Raw genomic sequence first — 16,747 nt, 5'->3', positions numbered from 1 at the left:
TCTGACCACCTGATTTGAAACTTACCTGTGTTCTGAACTCCCTGCCCCTCCATTTCAGTGTCCGCGGCACGCTAGTTCCACCCTAGGACTGCATTACCGGCTCTGCGCCCCCGACAGGGCGTTCCTCGGGGGCAGGGAGCTGGCTCACGTCTTCAGGGCCAAGAACAGTGTTGGGCACATGGTAGAAATGTAATAATTCTTTGTTGAATTTGTAAGTGGTAATAAAATGATTAATGGTTGAAATAAAGGTATTACAGACTGAATGTAAAACATCTTCTAAAAAAATTACTTAAAAGCAAACTTTAACACTTCCAAATGTTGAAAATTTTAAAAAAGAAATGAGGCTATATCTCTGAAATGTTGCTGTTGTTTGTTGTTTTAACTAAATTACACTTGCTGCCAGAATAAGAAAATGGGTTAGTACCATGATAAAATCCTTTAAAATCAAGAAGTGGGTGAGGCCAACCGACTAACCATGAGGAAATGAGAGAGAACAGTAAATTATGCTGCTGGGATACGAACTAAAATAGTCAAAGAAGTAAGCAAGCTCTGAAGAAAAAACTGCATTTAAAAAAACAGACAGAGAGAGAAAAGGGGGGGATGAGAGTGTAGAAAGCAGAATCAACTAGAAATGGAAAAACTGAACCTCAGAGGCAGCGGATAGTAATGTCAACACAGAGAGGAGCAGAAATAACAAAGAACAGGAGATGCAGCTGAAGCAACAACCAGTGGTCGAGGTCAACTCAAAGTCTCTGAAGACTTGCGTTGGGCAGGGCCTTCCTCCTTTTTATGACCAAGTGTAAGAAAGCAAGTGACCTCCTGACAGGTAAGGTTTCCAGAAATGAGCCATTCCAAAGCGGGTGAGCTAATTATGATGTTTTCAAAGTTAATATGCTTTCATTGATCTTCCAAAGTTTCCACATTATAATGGAAAAAATATCATACAGGAAGAGTAATGATATTCGAAGGAAAAGGAGGCAGTCGTGGTCAGGTGTGGAAGCAAAGGACACCTTCCAGGGTGATCAGCAGTCCCAGCAAGGGAGAGTACTGACCAGTGAGCCGCATGGGCAACTTGAAAGGACAGAGTCCTAGGTGACAGATATGGGGCCTAACGGTTAGTTCCCGGCAATTCGAGAGGCGGATACAAGGGTAGACAAGTTTATCAGTTGGCTCCGGGATCAATGATCATAAGCTAACCACAAGAAATCTGTGGGGTAAAAAGATAAGGGTTTATTGGGTAAATTTAACTTACGCAGGTTTAGCTGGATCTGTCAGAAGTACATGCAAGAGCGAGGGTCTTCGTGAAGGTGTGTTGAGTCTCATTTCCCGGAATCCATAGGGAGTAAGTGATAGGAAGTGAAACTGATGCATTAGAAGAAACGCAAGATAGGAGGAAGAGGGCAAAGCCACAAAAATAGGAGGAAAACAAAACTGAACTGCAGGAATCGGTGCATGTCTAGCACAGGGTATTAACAGAATAATCACCCAACCATACAATGTAGTGCTATGCAGCAGTAAAAAAGTAAATGATTTAGGCTGATATAAAATACTCTCCAAGGTGTGCCATTTATAATATGCTGTCACTTGGATTTTAAAAAGACTGTGAGATACACACACGCCAACATATATTCCTGTATATGCACAGGATATGAAAAGAAAGAAAAGAAACCAGTACTGGGTGGCCTTTGGGGTGGGGACCCTGGGAGAGCTAAGAGGTCAGGATGAGACAGGTACTTATTTTGCACCGAATACTTTTTGTGCCTGGCATACAGGAGGTGCTTACAAATATTTGTTGAATGGATGAAAGGAGAATGAAAGTTCCCCTATCTGAATCTATTTTTAGAAAGCATATCTCTCAGGACCGAACTTTTCAGCTGGTGATCCGCAAACATCTGTAAAACACGCAGTACCTGCCTACTCGGTCAGGGGCACCGACCTCTTTTCCCTGAGATGGCCAAACAAAAAAAATGACAGCAGCCAACACAACAATGGCCATCTGGTATGAACGGATCATAATCACACGTATATATTTTTGTCAGATTGGCAAAAAATATGTATTTTTGGTGTGCCACAGAATTTTAGCACTTAGTTTATGTGTGCCATGAGATGAAAAAGGTTGAAAACCGTTTCAGGATATTCATGATGGGTAAGTGTGTAGGCAGGAACAAACAACTATGTCTGGATTACACACAGACAGTGTCTCATGTTTTTTAGTTTCCTTGCCCACTCAGTCACAGGAATTGCTAGTGACAAGGGCACTGATCTAATGATCTGACAGGCAGCACAAAGCCACCCCCAAAAGTCAGGACCGAGGAGTGTCAGAGCTCATTTACCTCCCAGGACAACTGGGGTCCGGAAAAGTGTAGCCCCAGACACTTGGCTCTTCAGGACGAAACGAGGCAATCTGCAGTGAAGGTCGGTTATGCTACAGTAACTACAGGCTCTTTTTTTTCTTTTTAAAATAGCGTGAATAGGAGTTCTTAGAGAAGGTGAAAGTGCCAATTCAGTTTTTAAAACTCTGAAACAGTAAGATTGTATGATGATAGGAAGTATTTCTTCGCAATGTAGCTACAAGAGTGGTTTACTCCACCACACACTTACAAGGCCTTTCACAGATGTTGACCAAAAAACTCTCACCTGTCACCTACTAAATTACAGATGTCGCAGACCCGTGCACTAAATAATGAGAGGCAGAAGTTTCCACTGACATTCACGATCTCTGGAGATCCTGCAAATTACCCACAAAACCGTTTAAGAGACACACAGGACACTCGGGCCGTAAACATGGACTTTTATGAACTGAAAACATAAAAGCCTCACTCAGTAAAATTAATTTTGCAAAATTATACAATGTGAATACTGAATACCAGGATTGTAAATGTGGGCTGTTTTTAATATTTTACACATATGAAAAATAACTATTTTGAAAAATGACACTTACAGAAACTGATCTAACTGTGGATGAAAGGGAAACAAATAGACATTGAGTCCTTACTATGATCTAGAATCTGTGCTAGGTCTTTTAACTGAACCCTCACCTAAACCCTGCACATAAATATTACTGTTCCCCTTTTACAGATTAAGAAAAACAAGTCCTGAGGAAGTTACATAATGTGCCAAAGTCCACACAGCCCAGACCTGCCCCCTTCCAACTTGAAGCAGTGATCTTCCTCTCCTTCACGCTCCTCAAAAGGAGGAAAATTATATACAAGTTGTCCTAATTCACTCTAAAATACAACATTATCTCTGAATGTTTAGGAAAAAAAAAGAAATTTTGAAATAAAAATGGCTTGTCTGATCTCCCAACTTCAATTACCTTTAAATAATTCTTTCCAAAAGCCTACTTATTAGAAAGAACTCATGGAAAATTAGTAATCATTTGAAGGTAAAAGCAGATTTTTAAAGCTGAACTTGTTTGGAAAAAGTGTACTGTGTGTCTTCCTCCTTTTCCTCCGTCCCCTCCAAAGAATCTGTCTGATGGAGTTCGCTGCGTGTCAGAGGCAGCGGGGTGGGGGGGCGGGGGGAGGGAGGGCTCAAGGGCACTAAGTGCCCACATCTGCGCCAGCTTGACCATCTGCTCCACAACACATCTGGCCCAGATAATGTTGCAGAGCAGTGCCTGGGGCAGGCAACAGCTGCAACGGCTCATGCCTGCTTTCCACGGGCACAACCAAAGCCTCCTTTGTTTCTACTGAACAAAGTTGTTCCCGCTTGTGCCTCTGTCGGTGCGGGCACAACTCCACGATCCTGTGTACTGGGGCCACAGGCCTACGCTCCACATGGAGTAGGAGCAGGGACAGAAAGAGAGGCGTGTCCCTGCTCTTAAAACAGGCTCCAGGGATCCAGGGGCAAAACGAAAGTACTGCCAAGTTTTAGCCACGTCAGAGCCGAAACAGTTAGGTGTTAAGTTTTAACTTTATTAAAACTAAAAAGCCCTATTTTCAATTTTATTTGTTGGCATCTCTTTTCCCCCCTCCCACTTGGCTTTCAAATAATAAACTCCAGTTGGGGTTTAAACTGTTTCCCAAGATGGTCTTTGGTTAAAACAAATATGGTAAAACCCCAGAGATGTCTGAGATAAAAGAATTGCCTCATAACACAGGGGAACTCAACTTAATTTTGTTGAAAACCCTATAAACACATTTAGCTATTGCCTCCCCTCTCCCCAGGGCACTGCCCGGGCTCTGCAGCAGCACAGTCAACACGAGCTGATTGAGTGCTGACTGGGAGCTCGCGCCGTAAAATGTGCTGGCAGAGGCACAGTGTTCTTTTGTGTCCAGGGACAGGGGATGCCAAATGCCACTTCTACCCCATGTCTCTGCAGCACTAAGACCTCCTAGAGACCTTATGTCCAGGACCCCCATTTCAGGAAATATGACATCTACAGAAGAAATAAGCGCATTCCCAAGTAGACGTCTTGTGTCCCCAGCCCAGATTTCTCCATTCTCCTTTGCACATGCCTAGCTCTGCTGACCTATGCTCTTACCTGACTCCCTCTCCTTTGCCTCTGTAACTAGACTGCTGATACCCAGACACCTATTCAGCACAGGCCTTTGAGCACTGCCTTGCTGAACACTGAATCCATAGCCTGGCTTAGCAAGAAAAATAATTACTTTTCTGAGCATTAGAACTTCTTCATTTCCTAGTACTTATCAAAACTGATTCTTAAATATTATTCCAACGATAAGGCATATTTTGTATCAGGTCCAGTGCATACTTCACAGGCATTATCATTTCATCTCCACAATATCCTGAATTGGGAATTACTGTTATATGTACATTTTATAAAGATTTCAAAGCTGGTTAAGTAACAGGCTGGACCTCAAGCCTTAGCTCATTTTGGACTCTAAGGGCTCTTTCTACCTTGACGTGCAGACTGTAAGCTATTATTCATGGTTATGGCCACTACCATCATCTCTAGTGGAAAGATCATGGGTTTTGGGTTCAGACAGAGGTGCTTTCAACTCCTGGTTCTGTCCTGTGGCTTGTGAAAGACACTCCCTGAGCCTTACCGTTCTCAGTTATGAAGTGCACACACTAATAGTTTCCGGCTACAAAGGTCTATCGGAGTTGCATGAAGTTCCATGAAGAGCAGTGCCTACCACATGTGAGATGCTCAGCAGACACTAGTTTTCCACTTTTTCTTGCCAAAACATATGAGGTTCCTGACACTTATTTTTAATGGGCAACCCCCCCCCCCCAGATACTGAATGCTAACCCTACGGAAATAGTACTGAATCCTTAAGCTGGTGTTTCTTTTTTGAGAGAGAAGTGAGAGAGGGAAGAAATGGCTGTTACCTGTCAATAACGTTCCCAGTAAATCTGTAAAACATGTTTTCTTTCCTGCCTCTCTCCTGCTGCCCACTGTGGCAGCTCAACCCTCCCGACACCTGATCCATCCCATCAGGCTCCCTGATTCTCTGCCCCTAGTTTTTATACCCTAGGTGATGAAGTGATAATCAGATGGACAATGGTAGTGAACAGGAATTAACATACGTGCATTTTTAAGGCGCTGTTTTGTGGGGAAAATTCTCCCTGCTTTTGTTTATATTGAATATTGATGTTGCTTTCAAACCTGCTGGGAAGAAAGCCTTCTCGGCAAACTGTTCGTGGGGTGGGGACAGACCCAGGGCCCAGCAGCCCTGTGAGGGATGGGGTCTAGGGCAGGCCTGGGGACAACTCTCCAGACGTCTGTGAGAGCAGCGCCATGAGGCTTCCCCGAGCAGCAGCGAGGTGCGTGGGCTCTCACCGAGGGTGGGGGCAGGCGATTTGGAATTCTGAATGTACGTGATAGTAGATCTCAGCATTTTGCTGAGGGGATTATCAAGAAATTGTTTAAGGTAACTGACTAATTGTATATTTAATGTCTCAAATGAAAAAATTAAGAAAGTTTAACATTTACAATCATTTTAATAATCCTCAATTTCAGTAAATTTCACCTTCATTTTAATTAATCCCCTTTTTATCAGTCCTCATTTCTGGGAAGAACTGCTTTGATTTCAGGTGTCTGATGAAAAAGAGTTGAAAACTATATGAGATATTTTTATTATTAATATATTTAGAAAGATAAAGTTGTTTAGCTTTTCAGCCGAAAACATTGTTACATGAACAAGATTTTATTCATTATTATAAAATAGTCATTTTGCATCTTTATTCAAATCTATGAATGACCGAGTAGCATAACACCAGCCTACAATTATTTTTTAATATTACTATAATTGTTAATATTCAGTTGAGTCATACCGTTGAGGTTTATAAGGCTTTGGTAACTGAACTTCATCAAGGTAAAAACAGTAAATCACTTTATTTCACGTTCTAGCACCCATAACAAATACTCGTGCACACTTTTTCAAGATTCTGATTTTGCTGAGTCAGCTGTTTCTTAACAAGACTGGTGAGCATCGAAATATCTCCTGCAAACGAGCTTTAGTAAGCTGCGTGAATGTCTCATAACAAGAAATCTTCCACCAACAAGTGAAAAATGGGCCTCCTCACCCTGGCTGGTGTGGCTCAGTGGATTGAGTGGTGGCCTGCAAACCTAAGGGTCACTGGATCGATTCCCAGTCAGGGCACGTGGCTGGGTTGTGGGCCAGGTCCCCAGTAGGGGGCGTGTGAGAGGCAACCACACATTGATGTTTCTCTCTCTTTCTCCCTCCCTTTCTCTGAAACTAAATAAATGAAATCATAAAATAAAGAAAGTTGGAAAAAGAGAAGTGTCTCTTTAAAATAAAATAAAAACGGACGCCCTTTTTTTGACATCTTACAACCATTTCAATATCAGTTGGAAGAGTTAAGTATCTGGGATGACTAACAAGATGACAGCTGGTGAAGGTCAGGTTTCCACTTCAACTCGCGTGGGCTAACTCAACTAGGATACATGCCGCTGGTCGAAGGCTCCTGCCTTTGGTCAAAATACCATGATTATGAATTAAAGTGGTAAAAAAGCACCATGTTTCAACAGCAGGATAGTTGAAAGCAAGGGCTGGAATAAAAAAGATGCTCTTATTTTTACACTATAATTTCAAAAATGGATTTAGTTTATATGCAAAATTGGCATTTTTAAGGATGGTACAAACTGTACTTTAAAAACTGAAGTACTTGTTCCTCCCTTTTATAGTATAGTTTTACAGATGTTTTATCTTCAGTTCTGATTTATCTTCAACTCACAGTGATTTATAACTTTTTTTACTGCAGGTTTTTCTATGCTTCAACTTTAATGCCAAATAGTTCATGATTTATAAGTACCAATCACAGGACCATGTATATTCCTTTATGGCCATACGTATCCCCTAAAACTCCTACTTTGTAAGTTTTTTTTTTTTTTACTGTTACTTATTTCTTTAATCAAGGCATACTTTACCTTAACATAAAGAGACCACCCACAATACTGAGACTTTGAAGTAAAGAAAAAGCAATTGCAGCCCCAGGCATTGGCTGGTACCGATACACCTGGATTTGCAGTAGTTACCTGTCGGGAGCTGTGCAGACTGGCTGTATGTGAGTGAACAGCATAGCAGATTCTGAGGTATAGCTAATGTAGTCAGATGCTGATGTGAGCTACTACAAAGAGCAAGGTCATCAGAGTTTAAAAGCTGTGGACTGCTTAGGAGTCCTTTTCTTCTGAATCCTGCCCAGCTTCTTCTCTAGTATCTTTATTGTTCGTTGGATGACATCTACAGAACCTGGTTGAAGGAAGTGTTTACTCTTAGCTATAGGTTAGGAATTTGTAAGAGTTCACTCTCCATTTTCTCTGAGATGGAGAGATTATGCAATTCACTTGCATTCTCTTTTCTTTGAGGCTCTTCACATTAGGATGTGTGTGTATGTAGGCAGGTACTCCTGGTTCTGGGGCAGGCTTCATAGCTGACCACCCACGAACACTCCCAGCCAGCATACCGTGGGTTCACCCCGCTGCTGTCTTCCTGCAGTACCCACCCACACTGGCTCCCCCATGCTCTCCACTCACACTGCTGGCTACCCAGGGCGGGAGAAATCCAACCACCGTGAACACTGGACAACAGTGCAAATTTAAGGTTTCCATCTCCAGCGGCAGGCCTATTTCATCATGTTTCCTATCGCTGCAGACGCCCTTCAGTTCTCTCAGGGTCTAGCCCAGGTCTCTCCTGTTGCTTTTCCGAGGCACACTCCCTCCCCCACCTTTCCCCCATGGTCCTCTTCTCTCTTGCCAATGATTTTGGGCATTAACCTTGCAATAGACTGAATGGCTATGTTCCCCTCAAATTCATATGTTGAATCCTAACCACCCAGTGTAGTGGTATCAGGAGGTGGAGCCTTTGTAAGGTCATGAGAATGGAGCCCTTATGAATGGGATTAGTGCCCTCATAAAAGGGACCCCAGGGAGCTCTCTCTCTTGGCCTCTTCCTGCCTTGTGAGGACACAAGGAAAAGATGGCAGTCTGCAACCCAGAAGAGGGCTCTCACCAGAACCCGACCATGCTGCCACCGTGCTCTTGGGCTTTAAGCCTCCAGGGCCGTGAGAAGTAAGTTTCTGTTGTTTGTAAGCAGCCAGTCTCTGGTGCTCTGGTGCTCTGGTGCAGCCTGAGGGGTCTGAGACCTTGTGAAGAAAAGAGAGGTCATCCAGTAGGAATTCATGCACCATTCCTTCTTTGTACTTCTGAACTCTCTTCTTCAATCGCAGAACACAAATTAACCTACCCTTTCTAGGGTGCAGGGAAAGAGGGGAGAAGCACACTCTTAAATATACAACTCACCCACCTCAAGTCCTGAAACATTAAAATGTGGAAAAAATGTTCATCTTCGAATAAGAAAATGGAGCCTTTCCAACCCTGTTCTGCGCCCTGCGCTTCCCTCCGGGCCCCCTGTGCTGCCTCTGGAACCCACTGCAGTGGAGAGCCCCCTGGTTAGGGGTCCCTCCCTGACCATCCCATCCCAAGGCAGTGGCTCTGCCCCAGCAGGCCACTTGTTTTCTTTCTCCACTTTGGCCTTCACAGCACTTCCCTTTGTAATGAGATTATTCACCTGCCTTCCTCCCACTAGAACCTTAGCTCCAAGAAAGCAGGGGCTTGTTTGTTTTCCACCAGGTCCTCTGTCCCTAGATCAGTTCCTGCCACCTGGCAGTCACACAAGATGTTAGTTACTAAATGAGGGAACTATTAACCTTCAAAAGTGTGGTCTTGCTTTTTCCTTTGCTGTTGCCGAACGCACACCCACACAAATAAAAAACAAAACAACCGGTAAGAGTCCTTGGACACTGTTTCATTTTCAAGCTACTGCCCTAACCCTTCTTTTCTTCAAGAGTGAAGTTACTTACTGTAGGTGGTGTATATGTTCCCTGTCTCTATGCACCAATTTCTATCCTTTCCTAACCCCCTAAGCCCTTGAATTCTGGTATGAAGTATTAAAATGTCCTGTCAGGAATCAGATTGGATGCTTAATTTATTATCTCACTTAATCCTCCAGCAGCTCTTGATATTAGTATCTTCAGTCCACAGATGCAGAAACTAAACGTTTCTTGCAAGGGCACAGAGCTGGTAAGTGACAGCTGGATTTGAATCCAGGTGGATTTCAACACACTGACCTTTCTACAGTGTTCTGCAATTTATCTGTTTATGCTAGTCTCTTCTAACGGCTGGTACGTGCCACGTAACCCATTTCCATGTTGACAATAAAGTAGAGATTGTACTGACTAACCTTTTCCAATCACAGTATCACTGTAAGGAGGGAGAGCGAGCTGGGTTTTCTAACAGGGATGTACAGCACAGGTGCCAGAGAGGTAGGTAACGACACTTACAGAGTGATTCCCCTCCCAGTGCCCAAGGTGTTACACTGGGCTTCTCACATGTGTGCCTTCTTTTACAGAGCTCCTGATGAACAAATCAGACTTACACCAAAGTGGCTTTTTCAAAGCAACGATTTACAATAAATTTAATAATACTTTTAAGTACTGACAGTTTTTACAAGAAAAATGAAAAAAATCATTACTAAGTTTTTCATAATTTTAGAAATAATATAGATTTCCTAGATATTTTCTAAACCTATACTACCTGCCTTTAAAACTGAGGTCACTGAAGAACATTGGCCCTGAATGAAAAAGTCTAAAAATGCAGAAAGAAATTCTAAATTCCTCATGTGCCTGTTCAGTAAACTTGATAAAACATCAGTGCTGTGGCCTGCGGTTTGGATCTGGGAAATTCTCCATTTTCAGAAGAGCTCCTCCAGGGAAAACAAGACAACTTGCTTTACATACAAGAGAGCAGAGGTGGCCTTGGTTCTACCATCTACTATAAATGAACCTGAGGAACACAATATCCTTATGGGCTTTAGTTTCTCCTTTTACCAGAGAGGATTACACGGGATCATCGTTTCCCAAAGGGTGGTGTGCAAACCCTGTGGAGGGTCCCAGCGAGTCCTTCTCACACCAATACTAAGATGTCCGCTCCTTTTCCACTATGTTGGCCTTTGCAGTGTCGCACCGATGGGAAAAAGAGAGAACTGGGTAACACTGCTACGGTGCCTCGGCATGAACTGAGGCCGAGACAGCCAACTGTTCGAGCAGTCACTATCTCTCCCACACCCTCTCTCGGTGGAACGACAAAGAGGAGGAACATTTTTTAAACCCTGATCCTGATGTGCCTTCTTAAAGCTCTGAGTGCTGAAACAGTCTTCATGGGTGGATTTTACCAAACATTCAAAGAAGAACTAACACCGATCCTTCTCAAACTATTCCCAAACATTTAAGAGGAGGGAAGACTTCCTAGTTCATTTGAGTGGGCCAGCATTATCCTAATTCCAAAACCAGATACACAAACTACAAAAAAAGAAAATTATGAGCAAATATCCCTGATGAATGTAGAAGCTAAAATCTTCAACAAAATATTAGCAAACCAAATATGGTATAACATTAGATCATACACCATGACCAAGTGGGATTTAGTCCAGGGATGCAAGGTTGGTACAATATCTGCAGATCAATAAATGTGATATATCACATAAACAAAATGAAGGATAAAAACTACACAATGATAGCAATAATGTCAAAAAAGGATTTGATAAAATCTACCACCAATTTATGAGAAAAACTCTTAGCAAAGTGGGAAGAGAGGGAGCGTACCTCAATGTAATGAAGGTCATACATGACAAACTGCAGCCTACACTATATTCAATGCAAAGTTACTAAAAGCATTTCCCTTAAGATTGGGAACAATATAGGGATGTTTGCTTTCACCACTCTTATTCAACATAGTACTGGAAGTTCTAGCCACAGAATCAGGCAAGAAAAAAATAAAAAACATCCGATTGGAAAGGAAGAAGTAAAACTGTCATTATTTGCAGATGACATGATACTGTATATAGAAAACCCTAAAGATTCCACCAAAAAGTACCAGAGCTAATCAATGAATTCAGTAAAGTAGCAGGATACAAAATAAATATCCAGAAATCAATTGCATTTTTATATACCAATAATGAAAAACCAGAAAGAGAAAATAAGAAAACAATACCATCTACAATTCCATCAAAAAATAAAATACCTAGGAATAAACTTAACTAAAGATGTAAAAGACTGGTACTTGGAAAATTATAGACACTGAAAAAAGAAACTGAAGAAGATACAAATAAGTGGAAGCACATACCATGTTTATGGAGAGGCAGAATTAACATCACTAAAATGTCCATACTACTGACAGCAATCTCTAGAGTCAATGCAATTCCTATCAAGATACCAATGGAATATTTCACAGGACTAGAACAAATATTCCAAAAATTTATATAGAACCATAAAAGAACCTGAATGGTCACAGACTCTTGAAAAGGAAGAATAAAGTTGGAGGAATTGTACTAGCTGATCCCAAACTATACTCTAAAGCCATAGTAATCAAAAGAGCATGGTACAGGCCTAAAAGCAGACATATAGATCAATGGAACAGAATAGAGAGCCCAGAAATAAATTCATGCCTTTATAGTAAAATATATTTGACAAAGTAGGCAAAAACATACAATGGGGTAAAGACAGTCTATTCAATAAATGGTGTTGGGAAAATAGACAGATATATACAAAAAAATGAAACTAGACCACCTTCATACACCATACAGAAGAATATAGTCAAAATGAATTAAAGACTTTAAAATTTTAGAATTAAAACCATAAACATCCTAGAAGAAAATATAGGCAGTAAAATCTCAGACATTTTTCATAGCAGTATTTTTTCTGATACATCACATCAAGCAAGAGAAACAAGAGAAAAAAAATAAACAAATTGGTCTACATCAAACAAAAAAGTTTTGCACAGCAAAGGAAACCATCAACAAAATGAAAAGACAACCCAATGCATGGGAGAACATATCTGCCAATGATATATCTGATAAGGGGCTAACATCCAAAACTTATGAAGAACTTATAAAACAACACTAAAACCCCAAATAATCCAATTAAAAATGGGAAAAGAACCTGAATAGACTCTTCTCCAAAGAGGACATACAAATGGCCGAAAAACCATATGAAAAGATGATGTCACTAATCATCAGAGAGATGCAAATTATTAACACAATGAGATATCACCCGTCAGAATGACTATCATCAATAAATCAACAAAGAACAAATGCTGGTGAGAATGTTGAGAATGGGGAACCCTCGTTCACTGTTGGTGGGAATGCAGACTGGTGCGGCTACTGTGAAAAGCAGTATGGAGATACCTCCAAAAATTAAAAATGGAACTGCCGTTATGACCTACTGATTACAGTTCTGGGAATTTATTTGAAAAAACCTGAAGCACTAATTTGAAAGAACATATTTACTGCAGTATTATTTGCAATAGCCAAGATTTGGAAGCTGCCCAAATATCCATCAGGAGAGTGGATAAAAAGCTGCGGTACATTTATACAATGGAATACTATATGGCTGTAAGAAAGAAGGAAATCCTACCCTTGCAACAGCATGGATGGAAATGGAGAACATGATGCTAAGTGAAGTAAGCCAGTCAGGAAAAGACAAGTACATAAGATCTCACTCATATGTGGAATCGAATGAAGAAAATGAACTAACAAGCAAAACAGAGACAGTCTCACAGAGAGCAGGCTGGCAGCTGTGGGGGTGGATGTTGGGGGGCAGGTCGTGGGGGGCGGATGGCACAGCACAACACAGTGAATGCAGGACTAGATACGAGACTTCAACCATTTTCAAGGAAACCAGACTTTAAAGATATTTGCAAAAAAAGCAAACATCAATGCTAGTCCTCTCATTAACCTTTTGTTTTGGAAAACAGTCATTTACATAAATGTTATTTGTGTTAAGCTACAGTAAGCTTAACATAAATTTATTATCTTAAAATGAACTCATAACTACCTGCTTTCCAGTTCATAGTCTCAAACATGGTAAATACCAATAGACACAACTGACACAATCAGACGTTCCTTCAGGTCCTCAATAATTTTTGAGTGTAAAGGAGTCCTGAAACAAGCAACATTTTTTTGGAGATATTTTGAAGCAGATGAAATCAAATATCCTAGCTTTTTTGAGATTCTATGATTTTTTTGCTGTGTGTGCGAATGAAACAGAAAATAAAATCTAGAAATGTCTTGTTTTTGGCAAGGTTTTGTTTCTCTCACATTTTTTTCACAGTATAATATGGCATATCCACACAACAGAGTTTTGAAAATAAAGTATCTAAAGTTAATGTATCCTAGTAAAAATGCCAGTTATAATGAAAATATCACTAGTGAGACAAGTTAGAATATAGATTTTAAAATAAAATGCTTGAAAAAGTCTTAAAAATATGTAATTCTTCAGATATTTTACTTAATTTGAATTTCTATTCATGAAATATATCATAAATTATATTTAAACTAAGGACATTTGTATTTTCCACTCAATTTTAAGAAATATTATCACAAGATTCTCCTGGTAGTATACACGGAGGTCTGTCCAGAAAAAGTACAGCCATTGTTAACATAATGAGAACAGTTTCCGCAACATCAGTGTAACCTTGCAGCCAAGGAGAGTTGACAGGAATGCGCATGTGTGAACAATGACGACTTCACTGTACTAGTCAGTGGGGGAGGTAGACGCCACTGAGTGAGCATGTGTACTGTGTGGCCATCGCATTCAAAATGACTAAGTGAGAAGAGCAATGAGTCTGCATCACATTTTGTGTTAAGCTTGGATGTTCCTCCATGGAAACTATTCATGTGATTCAGAAGGACACAGCTATGGGCAACTGGTGACTGGCAGCTTCATCATGACAATGTGCCACTAATGCATCACATCTCATGCAGAGTTTTTTGGTAAAACATCTAATCACCCAGGTGACTCAGACCCCTATGGCCCAGATCTGGCACCCTGTAACTTCTGGATTTTCCCAGAACTAAAATCACCTTTAAAAAGGAAGAGATTTCAGACAGTTTATGAGATTCAGGAAAATACATGGGGCAGCTGATGGCAACAGGGAGAACTATGTGAGGTCCCAAGATGCCTACTTTGAAGGGGACTGAGGAGTCATTGTCCTATACACAAAGTTTCTTGTATCTTTTATCTTCTTCAATAAATGTCTCTATTTTTCATATTACAAAGCTGAATACCTTCTGAATATACCTCATATAGTAAAACTGTTTTTTTCTTTTTTCAATAGTTTTTTTAGAGAACTATTATTAACATGCATTCAAAATCATTTTAAATTATTTTATCAAAACCAAATAATCATTAGTTGCTGTTGCTAGTGTAAGTTAAATGTCAGAATTTCTATAAATGTTTTAGGATTTTGGTGCCAATTAATTTAAAGACAAGAATACGCTTACCCTATCAAAGGCATCACTAGGTTTATTAATTTCTATTCCTAGGAGTATTAGACTTTTACAAACATAAATGCCTAATCTATATTTTTGGCTTGCATAACATTCTAAATATCTCCGTCAAACTTCTTTGCTTTTATTCCTGCTCATCTCATCACACCAGCCATCTGCCTAAATAGAGATGTAAGCATCTGCTATATGGCAACTGTCTCAGGGGCAGATGTTTCCATCCTGTGCTCATGTCACTGGGGCTGGATACATTATTTGAACAGATGCACACAATCGGGAAGTGTTGTGTCCCACAGTGAAATGTCTCCAACTGCTTTCTATCAAAGTACATAACAGCTATTTGCACCTGCATTTATGTTAATGATATAAAGGCAGCAGGGGTCTGACAAAGTGAGATGTGAAGCTATGAAATATGTTTACATGGTTAATTGGAGTTTCTGAGAGACTCTGTTGCCAAACGGCCACAGTGACATTGACACATGCCCAAGCCGCATCGCCTGACTAGAAGCCTGCTTTTTCAGCAAAAAACACTCATAATATGAATTTACTAGTAAGACCATTCCAACCTCTAGTATTTTACCTCAAAATAGGAAGATAACTTCCAGTATAAGGTCTTTTAGGCCACCCAGGTCATTTTCATTTTGCGAGGAAATTTCTATAGGTACGTGCGTGTTTTCCATTTGTACTTCTGTCAACAGCATAACATGCTAATAACCCACAGTGGTATTTTGCAGAGGTTATTGCATTGGAAAGTTCCAATTTCCAACATTAAGGAGTTAACCAAAACCAGCTTGAAAAATGTCAATTTGTACTTGGTCTGCAACATAAAATGGCACCAAAAATCCAAGAACAGCATTTACACCACTAGTTAAGATCAAAACGTTTCCATATGAATGTCACATATTTGGAAACATAATATTTTGGTAATATATGGGGAATGTTTTCCCCCCAGTAATGAGGTCACAAAGCCATGTTAACCACTAAATGCAAAACATCAAATTACAGTGGTTCTCCTTGCTACTGTGCACTAAATGTGAGGGGCTGAAGAGCCAGAGTTTGCAGTAAGAGTTGTCTCTGTAGCTTGACTGAGCAAAGAACTTGTCACTTTCAAATAACATATTTATTACTTTATTAACTTGACATAGATAAAAATCCACTTTGCATGTAGTTATTCTATCTGAGTTAAATGGCTCAGCTGGTTGGGACATCATCCCGTAACCAAAAGGTTAAGGGTTCGATTCCTGGTCAGGGCACACACCCCAGTTGTGGGTTGATCCCTGGTCCTGGCATGTACAATCCCTGTCTGGGCACCTATGGGAGGCAATCAAGCACTCTTTCTCTCTCACATGGATGTTTCTCTCTCCTTTCCTCTCTTGCCAAAAGGAATGAAAAATCATGTCCTTGGGTGAGGATTAAAAATGTTACCCAAACTAACTTTTAGTCCCCACATTATTCTGCAATTCATTCTGCTCTTCAACAGAGTTTACAAGGTGCGTTTATACGCAATTGATCCTCATTATTCATTCACAGATTATGTGCTTGCAAATTCACCTGCTTGCCTGAATTTATTTACAATCCCCAAATCCACACTGGTGGTATTTTTGTGGTTGGCTGTGGGACGTGTACAAGCAAAAAGTTTGAGTCACCTGATGTGCGTGGCCTTGGTAGGGTCGACGGGGCTCTGCCGTGGTGCAGCTCTCATAGACAAGTGTCCTTTTGTGGCACATTTAGTGCCACCTTTTTCATATGTTACCCTTCTGTGACTTCACTGTTTAAAATAGCCCTCAGGAATGATGTGTCATGCTGTCCAGTGTTCCTGAGCACAAGAAGACTGAGTAATGTGCTTTCTGAATAAAATACATGCTGGATAAGCTTTGTTCAGTCATGAGTTAAATGCAGTGTCTGTGAGTTCGATGTAAAGGAATGCGCAATATAAATTACATGGGGTGTCTTTAAACTGAAACCACATAAAACTA

General features: G+C 40.6%; 1 protein-coding gene across 18 annotated transcripts in view; it reads right to left on the bottom strand.

Annotated features, from left to right (window-relative positions):
• Window positions 1-16,747, bottom strand: part of ZNF438 (zinc finger protein 438) — a 167,795-nt gene that overhangs the window by 6,492 nt on the left and 144,556 nt on the right. Inside the window, exon 1 of one of the 18 annotated variants that reach the window (XM_037165459.2) lies at window positions 1,253-2,311. The exons of the other annotated variants lie outside the window; for them this stretch is intronic. The gene's annotated coding sequence lies outside the window, so the exon portion shown is untranslated. Of the gene's footprint in view, window positions 1-1,252; window positions 2,312-16,747 lie in introns of those variants that run through there. 18 annotated transcript variants of the gene reach the window in all.

Source organism: Artibeus jamaicensis, unplaced genomic scaffold, assembly GCF_021234435.1.
Source record: "Artibeus jamaicensis isolate MK-2021 breed Jamaican fruit bat unplaced genomic scaffold, CSHL_Jam_final contig_867, whole genome shotgun sequence".
In the NCBI taxonomy this organism is placed as follows: Eukaryota; Metazoa; Chordata; class Mammalia; order Chiroptera; family Phyllostomidae; genus Artibeus; species Artibeus jamaicensis.
The sequence above is the reverse complement of the archived record's forward strand: the minus strand, read 5'-3'. Positions and strand labels throughout refer to the sequence as shown.